The sequence below is a fragment of the Cupressus sempervirens genome, chromosome 11 (genome assembly GCF_028749045.1).
Source record: "Cupressus sempervirens isolate cs-2001-9-10 chromosome 11, ASM2874904v1, whole genome shotgun sequence".
NCBI classification, from domain to species: domain Eukaryota; kingdom Viridiplantae; phylum Streptophyta; class Pinopsida; order Cupressales; family Cupressaceae; genus Cupressus; species Cupressus sempervirens.
Genome location: NC_143128.1, coordinates 139037714 through 139052680, shown reverse-complemented (window position 1 = coordinate 139052680; position 14967 = coordinate 139037714). Strand labels below are relative to the sequence as shown.

The 14967-nt window shown below is 36.2% G+C and overlaps 1 pseudogene; it reads right to left on the bottom strand.

Annotated features, from left to right (window-relative positions):
- The window catches only part of LOC149528590 (alpha-xylosidase 1-like), a 95531-nt pseudogene that overhangs the window by 29829 nt on the left and 50735 nt on the right, over window positions 1-14967 (bottom strand).

The window sequence follows — 14967 nt, the reverse complement described above, 5'->3', positions numbered from 1 at the left end:
AAGGGTTAAAAATCATGAATTATGTCATCTAGCACATTCTGTGGGTAAAATATCTAGATACTTGTCCTACCTCATTAGGACAATTGGTTTAAGGGTTTGGGATTTGGACTTGAGAATTTATCTCCCTTCTCTTATCATTGAGATAGTATAATAGGGTACGCTCATCCTGGCAATTCAGGGAAGTCGATACTCGGTACTTGCAACTTGCAAAAAAAAACCATGCATGTACATATGATATATATAATGCTAAGCTAGACAAAAAATGGCAGGAAGTGGTGCATCATGTAGATCCTGACTAGTAGGTAACTACGACTCCCTTCCTTAACCACATCAGAAACACCATACAATATGAACAAACACGCACACCATACACATGCAAGTCTGGGGTAAGTATCCATAATAAAGCACATGAGATAACAAACCATCTAACTAATCATCAACAATAACTAAAAGCAATGTAATGATCATCATGCATACATGAAATGTAAAGTCTAAATGATCTCATCATATACCAACTAAATCCATAACATAATGTCTAATAGTGTCAAAACAATACTACTAATCCATCAACATAAAACTAGTCTATCATAGTCTGATAATATAGCAACAATGTCCAAAAAAGATGTGAATAAGGGTAGGCACTACACCAACTAGGGTTGATTCCATAGTACCAAACACAACAACTGCCAAGGAGCAAGCAAAGGATCAAATAGGACAAAAGGATATTTTTGTTCCTACTACACAAGGACAAGGTGCACCACCTCATATCACAATAATTGATCAAGATAGAAGAAAAGAGGAGGAGACCCCTAAGCAGAAAGAACAAGAGGCAATACAAGCACTGATATATTTTCCTACAATAGGGACCCCTACAGGAACAACATAGTAGCCAAGCACTAAAGTAGTACCACTTCAAGTTTCAGCACCAAGCTTGAGCTCTACCAAAGTTGCAAGGGTACTTCACTATGGAGACCCTACTCTTGATGAAGAGATAGTCATTCCTACGTATGACCTTAAAACCATGAATATAGATTAGATAAATAAAGTGCAAGAGGCACTAGAGAAGAAGAAGAAATAAGAGATACTCAAAAATGAGTATGAGTAGAGGAAACCATTGATAGAGATAAAAGGCATCCTTTTAGATGCATTCGGATTGCAATTACCTAATGAAACCAAACCAATTATGGAACACTTATCCAATATAGTGGACTAGGTACAAAATGAAGACCTAAACACTAATGAAAATTTTTTAGAATGGTTTGAAAAGAAGTTTCAAATGAAAGTAAATGAATTAATATCAAGTGAGATAGCACAATCTCAGGTGGAGCTAGCCAAAAAGATAGAAAAGGTAAAAGAAGTACTTGAGAACATATTCTCATTGTACTCAAAGCTGTGTGATCCATCAATTTTCACACAAGAGACTAGCCAAAGGATAATGAACTTGGAGAGGAACTTTAAAATATCAAGCATGTAGCTACCCGAGCATCTAGTTCAGAGTGAGAAGCATTTTCTACTATGCTTCACATAGAGAAGGAATTAGTTGTGTTAACAACAGATGAGGCAAACATAAAGTCCAAATTGATACAAATACAATCTGCTATCACCCCTCACATGGAAGTTTTGTAGAAGGAACTAGCCTATGCTGAGAGTGTGATTAAGAAAGACCCCAATATTTCTACACTAGAAGGCTTAGTACACCTTGCAGCTGAGACAACCATCCAGCTTAAATTACTGAAAATTGCACTAGACAATTGGGATGTTGCTCTGAAGATAGTTATGGAGCTAAATAAATCCCTCTTGGATAAGTATTCAGTTAATGTATAGAATCCTTGGACATAAGTATCAAAAAAGGGGGAGATAACATTTTGGGGGAGATAAATAAAGTTTTGCGGAGATAAAACTAAGGGAGAGATAAGGAGATAAATTTTGAGAAATAATAAAGCCAAAAGGATACAATAATTGTGAGGAAAGATGTGTGAAAGGGAGAGAAAAAATAGAGCAGGTAGAATAGGACAAATAAGGTAGAATGATAAAGCAAAGCATAATCAACATGAGACAAATCCAACATGAGAAGTTGTGAATATGACAAAGGCACATCAGTTTAGGGGGAGATACAAATTTTCAGGTATCTTCACAAAATTTTGAATAGTTTTGATATTTTGTACATATGCCAAACAAGATATATATTATACTCATAGAGATCAGATTCATAATGTTTAGTTAAGTGTTTTTGACACTCATGTCAAAGGGGGAGATTGTTGGTCTTAGATTAGTTCTGACAATTGAGTGTCAACACACTTAAGAAATTTCTACATTGACGCTAAGTATAATATAGATGTAGAGATAGAGTATGTGCCTAGCCAAAAATTCAATAGGTTATGAGTTATTCAGATGCCGAGTAGATAGAAAGTGCCAAGCAAGTTTTAGGTGTTGAGTGACAATTGATTCCTAGCTAGTATATGTTTTGAGTAAATTATAGGTGCTAAGCAAGACTAAATTACTATAGGAGCTAAGAAAGAAAAAATTCCTATAGATGCCAAGCAAGATAGAATTCCTATGTGTTCCAAGCATCAAGAAACAATAAGTGTCGAGTAACACATAATCAACATAAGAATTTGTGGCCTCACAAACTAAGATATAAACCATTTTTTTGAGCCAACTCAAGATGAATCTTAAAGAATCTAAAAGATAAGATTGAATATTTTTAATTCCCTATGAAATTAACATGCAACCAATCATAAAAATGGAAAGAATTGAGCAAGAAAGATGGATGAATCTCAATCATAGATTCATACCTAACCCTAAGTCTCAAACCTTTTAAGAAGGTCAAAACCCCATAATTTTAGTATGGTACGAGAATGCAAGGAGATAATGCTAGAAAAGTTTAAAGGGGTATAAAGAATTAGAAGGAAAACATTGTAGTATCAGTCAGCAGATTAGTGAACATCATAATACAGCATCGGCACTTCGAATAGAGTTATATTAGATCAAGAAGGATTAGATTAGTGTAAGAATTTACCTAAAAGAAAAATTCACCCAGGAACTAAGAAATCAAACACAAGAACACAGTAAACCAAAGAGAGAAAGTATGATCAGAATAACAATGTATTTAATAATTGGTTCCTCATGAGAGTACACTAGGAGTGCCTGTATATAAAGGCCTTAGGAGAGCTTTTAAAATGCATAGAAGTTAGCACCATGATGTGTCATACAACCAAGCACATGTCCAAAAGATATGGGTTATCCTCCATTAAGCATGGAAGTAAGTGTGGTGATGTGACGATAAGCCTACAAGGGTGTGGCACGCAAAATAGTGTTGTAAAAGGTGTGCAAACTCCTAAGTGTCTCACAAATAAAAATAATAAAATAATGAAAAATAATAAATAATGCATTAACCTAAGTGAACTTAAGTAAGTGTAACTAGTAAAGTACGTATTTACACCAACACCCCCCCTTAAGTGCATCTTAGGGAATGCCCTTAAGCTTATGGACTAGGATGAAGATGCATAATAGGTCTTGGCTACTAGGCCATGTTAGGTGCCCATGTACATAATGAAAATGCAATCTCCCATAAAGTGGGGAAAGAGGGAAAACCTCATGGGAAAAACCCTCCCCCAAAAAGAGAGATAAATATGGATGCATCTATGGATGGAGTAATCAAGACCCCCCCATTATGACATACATCCAGTATATACATAAGAGAATAAGAGAAGGAAGAAAGACAGAATAGGCTCCCCCCCAAAAGAGGAATGCCAAAAGGTGAAAACTGCTCCAATGAAGAAGTAGGTCCAAGAATGCAGAATGGTGTTCATCCCCTTAGGAAGAAACAATGCCAAAGGTACAGTCCTAAAGATGTGTGCTAGCCCTAAAACCTACTTAAATATCCCTACATTGATGTTGAGGTTCACCCCTTCTAACTATGCTTAAAACAATGAATGCAAATCTGGCAAGGATGTTTGTTGAACCTATTCCACTGAACCATCTGTCTCCTCTACTAACAGAGAGACCTCCACTAATTTATGTTCATAAGGATCCAAAATCACGTCAACCTAAGCAGATTAATCATGTAGAGAATGGACATGAGGGATAGAGTGAGCCCTCACAAAAACTATAGAAGAATCATCATCAATGAGAAGATGTAAGTTCTCAAGTTTGTCTCCCAAGTCAACTGAAGCTAAAGCTGGAAGACGAGATGTACCATGTTGTGTTGGACCTTTCACTGTGGCAATATAAGCACATGGACTAGACTGATGTGACTTCTTAGTACTGTCAATAGATCCCCATGTGTCTAAACCTGTTGAAGCACTATTTCTGGTGTCACTATCAGTTTCCACTATGTATGATGTGCAGAGAGGAGTAGAGGACAAGCTTAGTGAACTTTCCTCAAAGTGAACGTCCTTCTCCACAAAGATCTCATGAGTCTCTAGATCCATAAGTCTATAATCCTTCACATTGTCTTCATAACCAATGAAGGTACAAGGCCTAGGTGATGGTGCCTTCGAACTCTTAGAAGATAGGTTAGCCCATGCTAGACAACCGAAGACTCTGAGGTGACTCACAACTGGTTTTCTGTCGCACCATGCCTCAAAAGGAGTCTTGCCATCTAAGGCTCAATGAGGAGATCTATTAAGTATGTGAGTAACATTGCTAATGGCTTCAACTTCAAGTGTAGGATCAAGAGACTTGGCCTTAATTATGCAACTTTCCATGGTCTTGAGAGTCCTAATCCTCATAGCTACAACATCGGTCTTGTGCGAACTAAATGCTGGTGAGTTCTGAAGATCAATCCCCTCAATTCTACAAAAGTTCTTAATTCATTTGTCCACATATCTATTCTTATTGTCCACCCTTAATACTTTGATGGCTTTCCTTGACTTGTGTTCAACATGAGTCTTGTAGTCTTGAAGCTTATGAACTACTTCATTCTTGTGATGAAGGAAGAAAACCCAAGTGAATCTCGAAAAGTCATCAACAAATGTATGTAGTGGCCTTGGCTAACTAAAGCCATGGCAAAGGGTCTTGCTAATACCATGTAAACTAGTTGAAGAACAACTAGAGCTCATGAAGACTTCCCTTTATCATACCTCTCCTTAAGATTCATATCCACTAAACAAGATGAACACTCTCCCTTAGAAAAGTTGATATTAGGTAGACCTTTGACCATGTGTTTTGAGAAAAGTTGTTGAAGAGAGAGAAATTCAAGGTGACCAAACCACTCATGCCATAAGTTGATGTTTGAAGTAGAGTGAGTGAAAAGGGCTTGGGGAGGACTCATAGGCACAAAGTGAGAGAAAGAATAAAGCCTCCTATCATCATTGACTTTCCCTACTACTACCAAGGAATTATCTTTTAGACTTTGCACCATCACTGAATCAGGAAGGAACTCAACCTTATGACCATCTCCAAGGTGAGTGATTTGGTAAACTAAGAGGAGATTGTAGCTTAGATTTGGAATGTAGAGAACATCTTTGAATTCCCCATCTTCCATTTCAACATGTCCTTTTTCTTCAATTTCCATCTTAGCATCATCTCTCATGAAGATGTGTGGTACCTTTCACTTCTTCAATGAAGAAAAGTCTTCCCTTGAAGAACCCATGTGGTAAGAGGCACCTGAGTCAAGTATCTATTCTGAAGAAGAAATTGTGTTGGCCATAAGTGCTTGACCTTTACCCTTTGAAGAGGTAGGAGTTGAATCCTTGGAAGTACCTAACACTTAAATCTTGTTCTTGTCAAGTAGATTTTCTAACTCATCAATTATTTTTGTCTTGCAATGATGCTCGTCATGATTTTTCTTTTTGCAATATGCACAAAAGAGTTTGTCCTTCTTTTCATTACTTCCTTTCTTGTTTGAAGAAGAACCGCATTGTTGAGAGGAGGATTGTTGTGTCTCAGATTGTGTTTTCTGCTTCTACTACTTCTTCTTGTTGTTACTTTTTCCCCCTTGATTAGATTTGTGATCATCACTAGCCACTAAGGCTTTGGTCTTAGATGACTTGAGAAGGCCAAAATCCACCACGTGAGATTGTTCAACAATCAACATGTTTGCAAATCTATCAAAGGAAGGCTTCTAGTAAGAAAATCCCATGGTTAACCTATGAGTATTAAAATTTGAAACAAAGTTGGCATACTTAGAAGGTAGCTTCTTCAGGATGTGATGTATCAACCTATCATCCTTCATGGGATTTTCACAAACTTTTAGAAGTTCCCTATACTCATTGACTTTAATGATATAATCCTGAATTGTGTCATAATTCTTAGGTTCTAAGAGAAGTAGATCGTCCTCAATCTAAAATCCCTTTTCTTCAACCACTTTACCATACAACTGTTCAAGTTTATCCCAAGCTTCCTTAGATTCTGAACAATTTTTAATGTAAAAGAGAAGATCCCCATCTACACAACTCTTAATTACACCTAAAGCTTGTCAGTCTTGATTTTTCCAATCAATGAGCTCTTTAGCATCAGTAGGTTTGGTAATTATACCATCAACATAAATACTATATCCTTTTTCCATTAATCTACTCCATGCAATATCTTTCCATGTAGAATAGTTGTGTGAAGTTAAAGGAGGACATTTAAAACCCATGATGCAAAAATGAAAAGAGCACAAAATAGAGACACAAGAAATGGAGTACACACCCCCCCCCTTTTCACTCAATCGAAAGACCCCCCCCAAAAAAGATGCTTTGGCACTTTATAAGTAGCGCATTTACAATGGGCCACTTGTCAAAATGAACAAAGTGGATTTTTTTATTTTTCTTTTACAACTACCTTATGAGGCTTAAATCTGTCACTTAGGCACTGTAGCTTAGTCTTACAACAATTTTGAAAAAGAATCAAAGCTTTATAATGCCAAAGAAGGCCTAATTCTGAAAGTGAGAAATTGGTCCACAAAACCCTAGAATCTGACTTAAGATGTAGAAAGTAGACAAAAAAAATAGAACCTAAAAAAGTGACTAGATGTGCCCGTACGAAACTTTTGAAGTTGTAAAATGCAAGATTATTTAGGTACAATCGCAAAAAAATATAATTTTTGCAAAATTTGTGCACCAAAACTAGAAAAAAACACCACTACTAGAAAATTCAAGAAATTCTAACTGATTTCAAAGAAAATTACACCTGAATCAAAGTCCAGATGTCCGAGTTATGAGCACACAAAGTCAAGTTGCCAAACTAAAATGCAATCTGAAGAGGGATCTGGAGTAAAAATTTCACATTTAAATTTGATGATCAAATGTCCATCACTATAGTTCTAAAATGTCCTAGAATGACGTTCAGATGAGCACCAATTTTAACCCTGTAAAATGATGACATCAGTAAAAAATATGCACTCCTGGCTAACATGGGAAGATGACTCATCATCCATACTATATGACAGGTGATGTGGCAAAGTCCATACAGATGATGTGGCACAGGGCTAACTGTCCACAAGTGACATTGCAATTCTAGCTAAGTTGATGTGGTGGTGGGCAATTGATTGGTCACCACGTGGCGACGTCGTACTGGTCCGTGTGTTAGGCAAGGTTGTGGGTGGCAGGAAAAGTTAACTGCGAACCCAAAAAAAACTTGTCATTGTCGAAGGTAATAATTCCCATCAGAGTTTTCAATAGCGATGTCGAAGATCCCTTAGAACAACATTGAAATATGCTGCAACTACCGAGAAACTGAGATCACTATGCGAGAATTTTAGTGAATGGCTAGGAACAAATCTGAGGGTGCCAGAATAACGTAGCAGTGGTGCCAGATCTTGAAACACATGTCAAAAAATGCTAAAACCCTCGTCAAAGTTACCAGATTGATAGGAGTGACAGACTACACTTGCCAATCCCCGAAATAAATTGTTGACCACGCCAGTGACAATAGTCTACTAGAGATCTTCAGCATTGGGATTTGACTACGATGCAAGTGCCAGGAAAATGTGGAGAGGGTGTGGTCGAAAGTTTTAGATTCTGTCGAGTTTCAAAATCTTTAGTCCCACATTTTCTACGGGTCGATGAAAGGACTATCTAAAATATAGAAGTTGTAGACAGATTGATAAAGGCAAGCTCACCTAGTCTTTCTCGCCATTGGGTTAGTGAGGAAAGTCTGCCAGTGGAGGGTGTTTGGCGGGTCGCTGTGTGGTCAAAAAATGTAGAATGATGCTTCCCGCTGCGGATTTGGTTGTACGGCCTAATTTGATTAAAATGCACACAAAAGACCTATGTGACATAAAATAAACCTTCCAAATGGCAGATTCGGGTGTCACTACACGGGTCTATAAAAAAAATTTCTCTAATGTGTGCCGGAAGGGCAAAATTTTTTTATGAAATATATTGATGAAAATTATAGAGAAATAAAAGATTCGAAAATAAATTAAATCACATATTTGAAAAAGACCATACCCATACTGCAAATCAGGGCCTTCGAGTTTCGTTTTGCAAAAAAATATTTGTCTCACGGTCAACTTTGAGCCAAGGTAGCTGTGCTTATAGTCAATTTTCATCGATTTAGCATTTTGGATGCAATGGCAAGGCCAGATCTGGCTCTAGACGCTCCCAATTTTTGCAACACTCCAAATTCAAGCTGAGGTGATAAAGTAAGCAAAAGGTCTTGAACGGCTTCTGATGAGAAAATCTCCAAGTTGCTCTGATACCATGTAAGAATTTGCCTAAGGGAAAAATTTAGCCATAAACTAAGAACTCAAACACAAGCACATAGTAGACCAAAGAGAGAGAGAGAGAGAGAGAGAGAGAGAGTATGATCAGAATAACAATATATTCAATAATTGGTTCCTCATGAGAGTACACTAGGAGTTCCTGTATATAAAGGCCTCAAGAGAGCTTCTAGAATGTAGAGAAGCTAGCACCATGATGTGTCATACAACCAAGCACATGTCCACAAGATATGTGTTATCCTCCATTAACCACAGAAGTAAGTGTGTTGATGTGAGGATAAGCCTACAAGGGTGCAGCACGCAAAATAGTGTTGTAGACACCATGTGCTTAAATAGAGTTGTGTACTCTTGTGTTGTCTACATGACAACTCAAAAAGGTGCGCAAACTCTTAAGTGTCTCACAAATAAAAATAATAAAATAATGCAAAATAATAAATAATGCATTAACCTAAGTAAACTTAAGCAAGTGTAAATAGTAAAGTACATATTTACAAAAATAATTAGATTAGATAGAACAAGGATCTAAAATTAGCAATTTAAGATTGTAAGTCATCAGGTCAACAAATTCTACAATACTTTCTAGACATTATATTAGGAGAATTAAAATCCTATGAAGATAGGTTGGTTTAATAGCCATATTGTAAATCTCTTAATAGGATAACATTCTAAGTGAATGTTTATAAATCCTTTAGATAGGTCACTTTTAACAAGGTGTTAGAGCCTTTAATAGGGTAGGCCTTTCACAGGGTAGACTATTGATGATGGTTAAACTTTGTAACCTTGACAAGTTACATATTGTTGCACTGATAAGTTGTGGATGTCATCCCCACCCCAATTTTACCTTCTCATTTTGGAGGGTTTATGGGTGATCAAATCTTGTGTTATCTATTTTCATGCATGTCTTTACTTTCATGTAAATTAGATGTGTTACATGCTAATGTTTGATTTTAGTTAAAAAGTTTTAGAGGTTAAAGTTTATTACTTTTGATTAACCCCACCGCCCCCACCCCCCGCCCTCCCCCTCAAAAGTAAATCTTCCCACTTGTGAATTCCAACAGGTTTGGGTAGCTAAGTGTACCAATTAGCCTTAATTACTTGCACCACTGTATATTAGGTAACCCTTATTCAAACAACTAAAATGAAATATTTTTGGGTGATGCAAGATTTCTCTTACACCTAGGATGCTCCTACATCAGACACTCAAGGTAATTTGAGAAGTGACCCCATCATGGCTCAAGTATTTAGAGGAAAACCAAGATGTTTAACCTCCTCCCTTGCTAGCCATGATGAATCTTCTACTAGCCTCCCTTTCCATTTGACCAAGTATTCTTCATAAGTTATGTTCCTTTGACTTTTTCCAACATGACTATCCAGTATCTCCCCAATCTCCTTTGTAGCTAAAATAGCTACTAGAATACTCCACTGCACTTCTCCAACTACATCCCCATCACCTCCTTCATGGTACTCTATCAAATCTAAAATATTAAATACTAGTGAAATATTTAATTCAACAAGAAACTCCACTTCATAGGCATTTCCAAAATCATTCCTTTTCACTATCTTGTAGAGTCCAAACTTCTTCATTTTCATCTTATTATATGTACCCACTAAAAAACCTCTCCTTTCACAAATGAACCATGATGTAATCTCCCATATGAAATTCATTATGCCTCCTTTTCATGGCTGCTTTAGCCTTATACTATGCATTCATCTTGATAATGTGTTTCCTCACCTCCTCATGGATATTCTTCAAATGTTCAACAAATTCTTCTATTTCAGCACTACTTATCTCTCCTTTGACTAACTCTCACAATTCAAAAGCATTTCTAGTAATACCCTCATATACAATCTAGAATGGTAATTTACCAGTACTCCTATTGACAAAATTATTATATGCAATTTTTGCGTGTGGTAAAATCAAATCCTAGCCTTTTGGCTTGTCTCTAACCAAACATCTCAGCAAATTTCCCAAACCCTGGTTCACAACTTGTATCTATCCATTAGTTTATGGATGATGTGATGAACTAAACTTTAAATCTATGTTCAATATTTTCCACAATGTATGCGAAAAATATCCAACAAACTTGGTGTCTCAATTTGAAACTATACTCTTTGGTAGACCATGTAGTCTCACCACTTCTCTGAAAAACAACTCTACCACATGAACAACATCATTAGTCTTTTTGCAAGGAATGAAATGTGCTATCTTTGAAAACCTATCAACCAAAACAAAAATAAAATCATGCTCTTACTAAGTCCTTGGTATTTCAAGAACAAAATCCATGTTGATATCCTCTCGCAGTTTCTCTAGTACAAGTAATGGCTAATATAACCCTTTATTCTACTTCACTCCTTTCACCATGTGACATACTCTACAACCCTATACAAACTTCTTCACATCTTGTTGCAGCTATGGCTAGTAATAATTCTCAGCAAACAAAGAAATGGTTTTATCTCTATCAAAGTGTCCAACGAATCCTCTATTATGCTTCTCTTTGATGAAATTCTCTCTCATTGAACTTCTTGGAATGCACAATTTTCTCCCTTTGAATAACATACCATCTTGGATTATGAAATATAACCACTTCATCCTATCAAGAGTAATAGGTTTTGTACAACTCTTCCATGCTTTACCAAAATTAGGATGCTCTAGATATAAATTAATAAGTTCCTTGAACCCAACCACCTCAATTTTCTTTTTTGTTAGAAAGAGTTGCCTTCTACTAAGAGCGTCAGCAACTCTATTATACTTCCCACTCCTATGTTTCAAAACAAATGTATAACTACAATAACTCAACCCACTTCAAATTCCTTTAGTTTAATTTTCCTTCACTATTCAAATATTGCAAAGCTTGATGATTAGTATACAAAAAAAACTCCTTAGGAAGAAGATAGTGTCTCCACTTCTTCAATAATTGATCTATAGCATAATATTCTAGATCATAAAAAAAAAAAATTCTTTTTACATCATTCAATTTCTCTCTAAAACAAGCTATTGATATCTTCTTGGCTCAAAATAGCTCCTATTGTAGTACCACTAGCATCACAATCTACTTGAAACACCTTGTTAAAATTTGGAAGTGCTAAAATAGGCTACTTTGTAACTTTTTGTTTCGACATATTAAAACTCTTATATGCTCCTATATTCCACTTAAATCCTTTCCTATCCCCTCTTATCGTTTTAGTCAAGGGTCCACAAATACTACTAAAACCTCTTATGAACTTTCTAAAAAACCTAGTCAATCCATGAAAAGATATTACATTTGTAGCACTCTTTGGGTAGGCCATTTAAGGGTAGCCTTCACTTTCTCTGGGTCTATTTTCAAACCTTCTACTAAGACTACAAATCCAATGTACACCAAATCCTTTATAGAACTACACTTCTTCACATTTATCAGTAACTTTTCTTCCCTCATCTTATCAAACACCTTTTAGATATGCATCAAATGCTCCTCCAATGTCTTACTAAAGATCAAAATATCATCTAGGTAAATAATGAAAAACTTACCCATAAACTCTTTTAGAACCTCATTCATGGGCCTCATGAAAGTGCTCAGTGCATCAATTATCCTAAAAGGCAATACTAGCTACTCATATAGTCCTTCCCTTGTCTTGAAGGCAGTCTTCTATTCATCACCTTCTCTGATGTGAATCTGATGGTATCCACTCTTCAGATCTATCTTTGTAAAATACACTCTCAAATAGTCCATAATATCATCCATCCTTGGCAATGGAAATTTGTACTTGATTTTTATCTTATTAATAGTGTGAGAATCTATGCACATCTTCCATTCTCCATTCTTCTTTGGTGCTAATATTGTTGATACAACACTTGGACTCAAACTATCTCAAATCAACCTCTTCTACAACAACTCATGAACTTCTCTAATCAACTCTTCACTTTTTGATGTGTCATTCTATGTGGTTCCTTGTTTGGAAAACTAGCTTCTAGAATCAAATCCATCTAGTAACTAATCTTCCTCACTTGGGGTAATCCATCAAGTACATTATCTAACACAATATCAAAAATTTATTCCAATATATCTACAACTTTTTTAGGTGTTTCCTCTACTTCTTCTTTACCATATTTTGGAATTACAATATAACACATATGTTCATGCTTCATTCATTGGATAAACTTGTTTCCATCAATGAAACATATTCTGGCAGCACTACATACCTTTTATTCTTTGTCCTTTAATGGCTCCAGCTTATGCTTCACTCCATCCATTGTCAGAGTATAGGTATGTGTTCACCCATCATGTACAACATGTCTATCAATCTAGCACTACATACCCAACAACATATGACATATGTCCATTAATATTATATTGCAAATCATCACATCCTCGTAGCTTCCAATCTTGAACATCATTGGGCATTGCTCACTAACCACGACCTTGTGGTCATCTTGCACCCAAGCAATATAGTATAGACATGGATATTTCTATGACTTTAGCTTCAAATTTGTGACCATATTTTCTGACACCAAATTTTTAGTATTTTCACCATCAATGATCACATTACAACACTTATCTTCACATTTTCACCTAGTGCAAAACAATCTCCTCCTCTAATTAGGTTCATTTTCACTACTCAGCAGGACACTTATATTAACTAGGATATCTCCTATTATAGAATCTTAAGAATGCGATGATCTAGCATCTTCATCAACATGTGAAACTCTGGCCTAGTCTTATGTTCTTTGATCTATCCTTCCTTGGCACTAGAACATTCAAAAGCTCTATATCCTTCCTCTCCATAGTGGAAGCATTTTCCATGAAAACCTCCTCTTCCTCGTTGATCTCTATTATTCTGGTCATGGACATAGTTAGAATTATTTCCCCTCTAGTTCTAACTACTACTTTTGGCCTCATCCTTTTTCTTCTAATCATCATTTTGGCCTCCATAAGATTTTGCAACATATATTCTAGTACAATCTCTACCACTACTCTTTTTATCAAAATTTTTGCTTAGCTTCTACTCAACTCTTAGGGAAAATTGTTACACCTCCTCAATACTAGTCACTTGGATAAGACTCATCTCCTCTTGAATGCTTGGCCTTAACCCATTAAGATAACAAGTCACTTTCTCCTTATCAGCTTCTACATGGTCGGTTCTAATGAGAACTTGGTAGAAGTCTTGGGTATACTCTTGAACAAAAAAAATTTCTTGCTTCAACAATTGCATTTTCTTCAATAGATCAAGCTCATGATCCATGGGAATGAACTATCACTTCATTTTATCTACCATCCATTCCCATCCAATGATTTTGTCCTTTCCTCTTTTATTTTGATCCAACTGGATCTCCTACTACTAGATCTTTGCATGACCCTTCAGCTTGTCCTTCACAAATTTGACCATATCAAAATCTTCAATATCTTCATATTCAAAGTACTCTTCCAAATCATTGATCCTATCAATCAATTCCTTCGGGTTAAGATTTCCCAAAAATGTGAGAACATCAAACTTAGGTATGTTTTCCAATACTAGAAATGGCCATAAAAAACTTTGTCTCCTCTAGGTTAAGAACTTCCTCTACTATGCCTTGGTCTATATTTCCTTCTTCTTCTCTTTCATCCTCACTTTCATCATCTCCTACGACAAGATTAATTAATATACGCATCTATTCTTGCAATTCTTTCATTTGTCTCTAGCGGGTTCTGACATCCTCAGGTGTAACACCTTCAACTCTTCCACCATGCTCTCTTGGTGGAGGCATTTTCGTCCTTCTACTAAAACCCTAGTGCAAACTACCTCATAATTGGTGATCTGTCTACATGCTCAACCCAAACCATGGTCCTAGTGCAAACTACCTCATAGTCGATGATCTATCTCCACACTCAAGAACTCCAACTTTAGACCACTTGTTGAAGGGTGCTTCCCTTAATACCATAAACACATAATAGAAACAAAGAAACAACACCAATTTGTGAGAATAAAATATGTGTTTATTAATATGATCATAAATGAAGAATCGTAGCTTTTAGAATTATAATATGCTAACCCACATTGGCACCTTCATTACAGTAAACTACAAGACAAAGTTATGAACTATCACAGCGAGATGTCTTGGACAATGTACAGTCATATCTTAAATAGGAAATTTTATGCTACCTAGGGAGGGGTCTAGCTACTCAAACTTAATGCCTAGGGCTCACAGACCCTAACAATACATATAAAATCAGTCAAACTAATGCAGGAGCATCCTGGGTTGCCTTTTAATCCTACACTTTCCTTCGTTATGCCAATTTATGCTAAGCTTCAATTATTGCCGAGCACTAGTTTTTAGTTCTTACTGAGTTCTTAGTTACTGC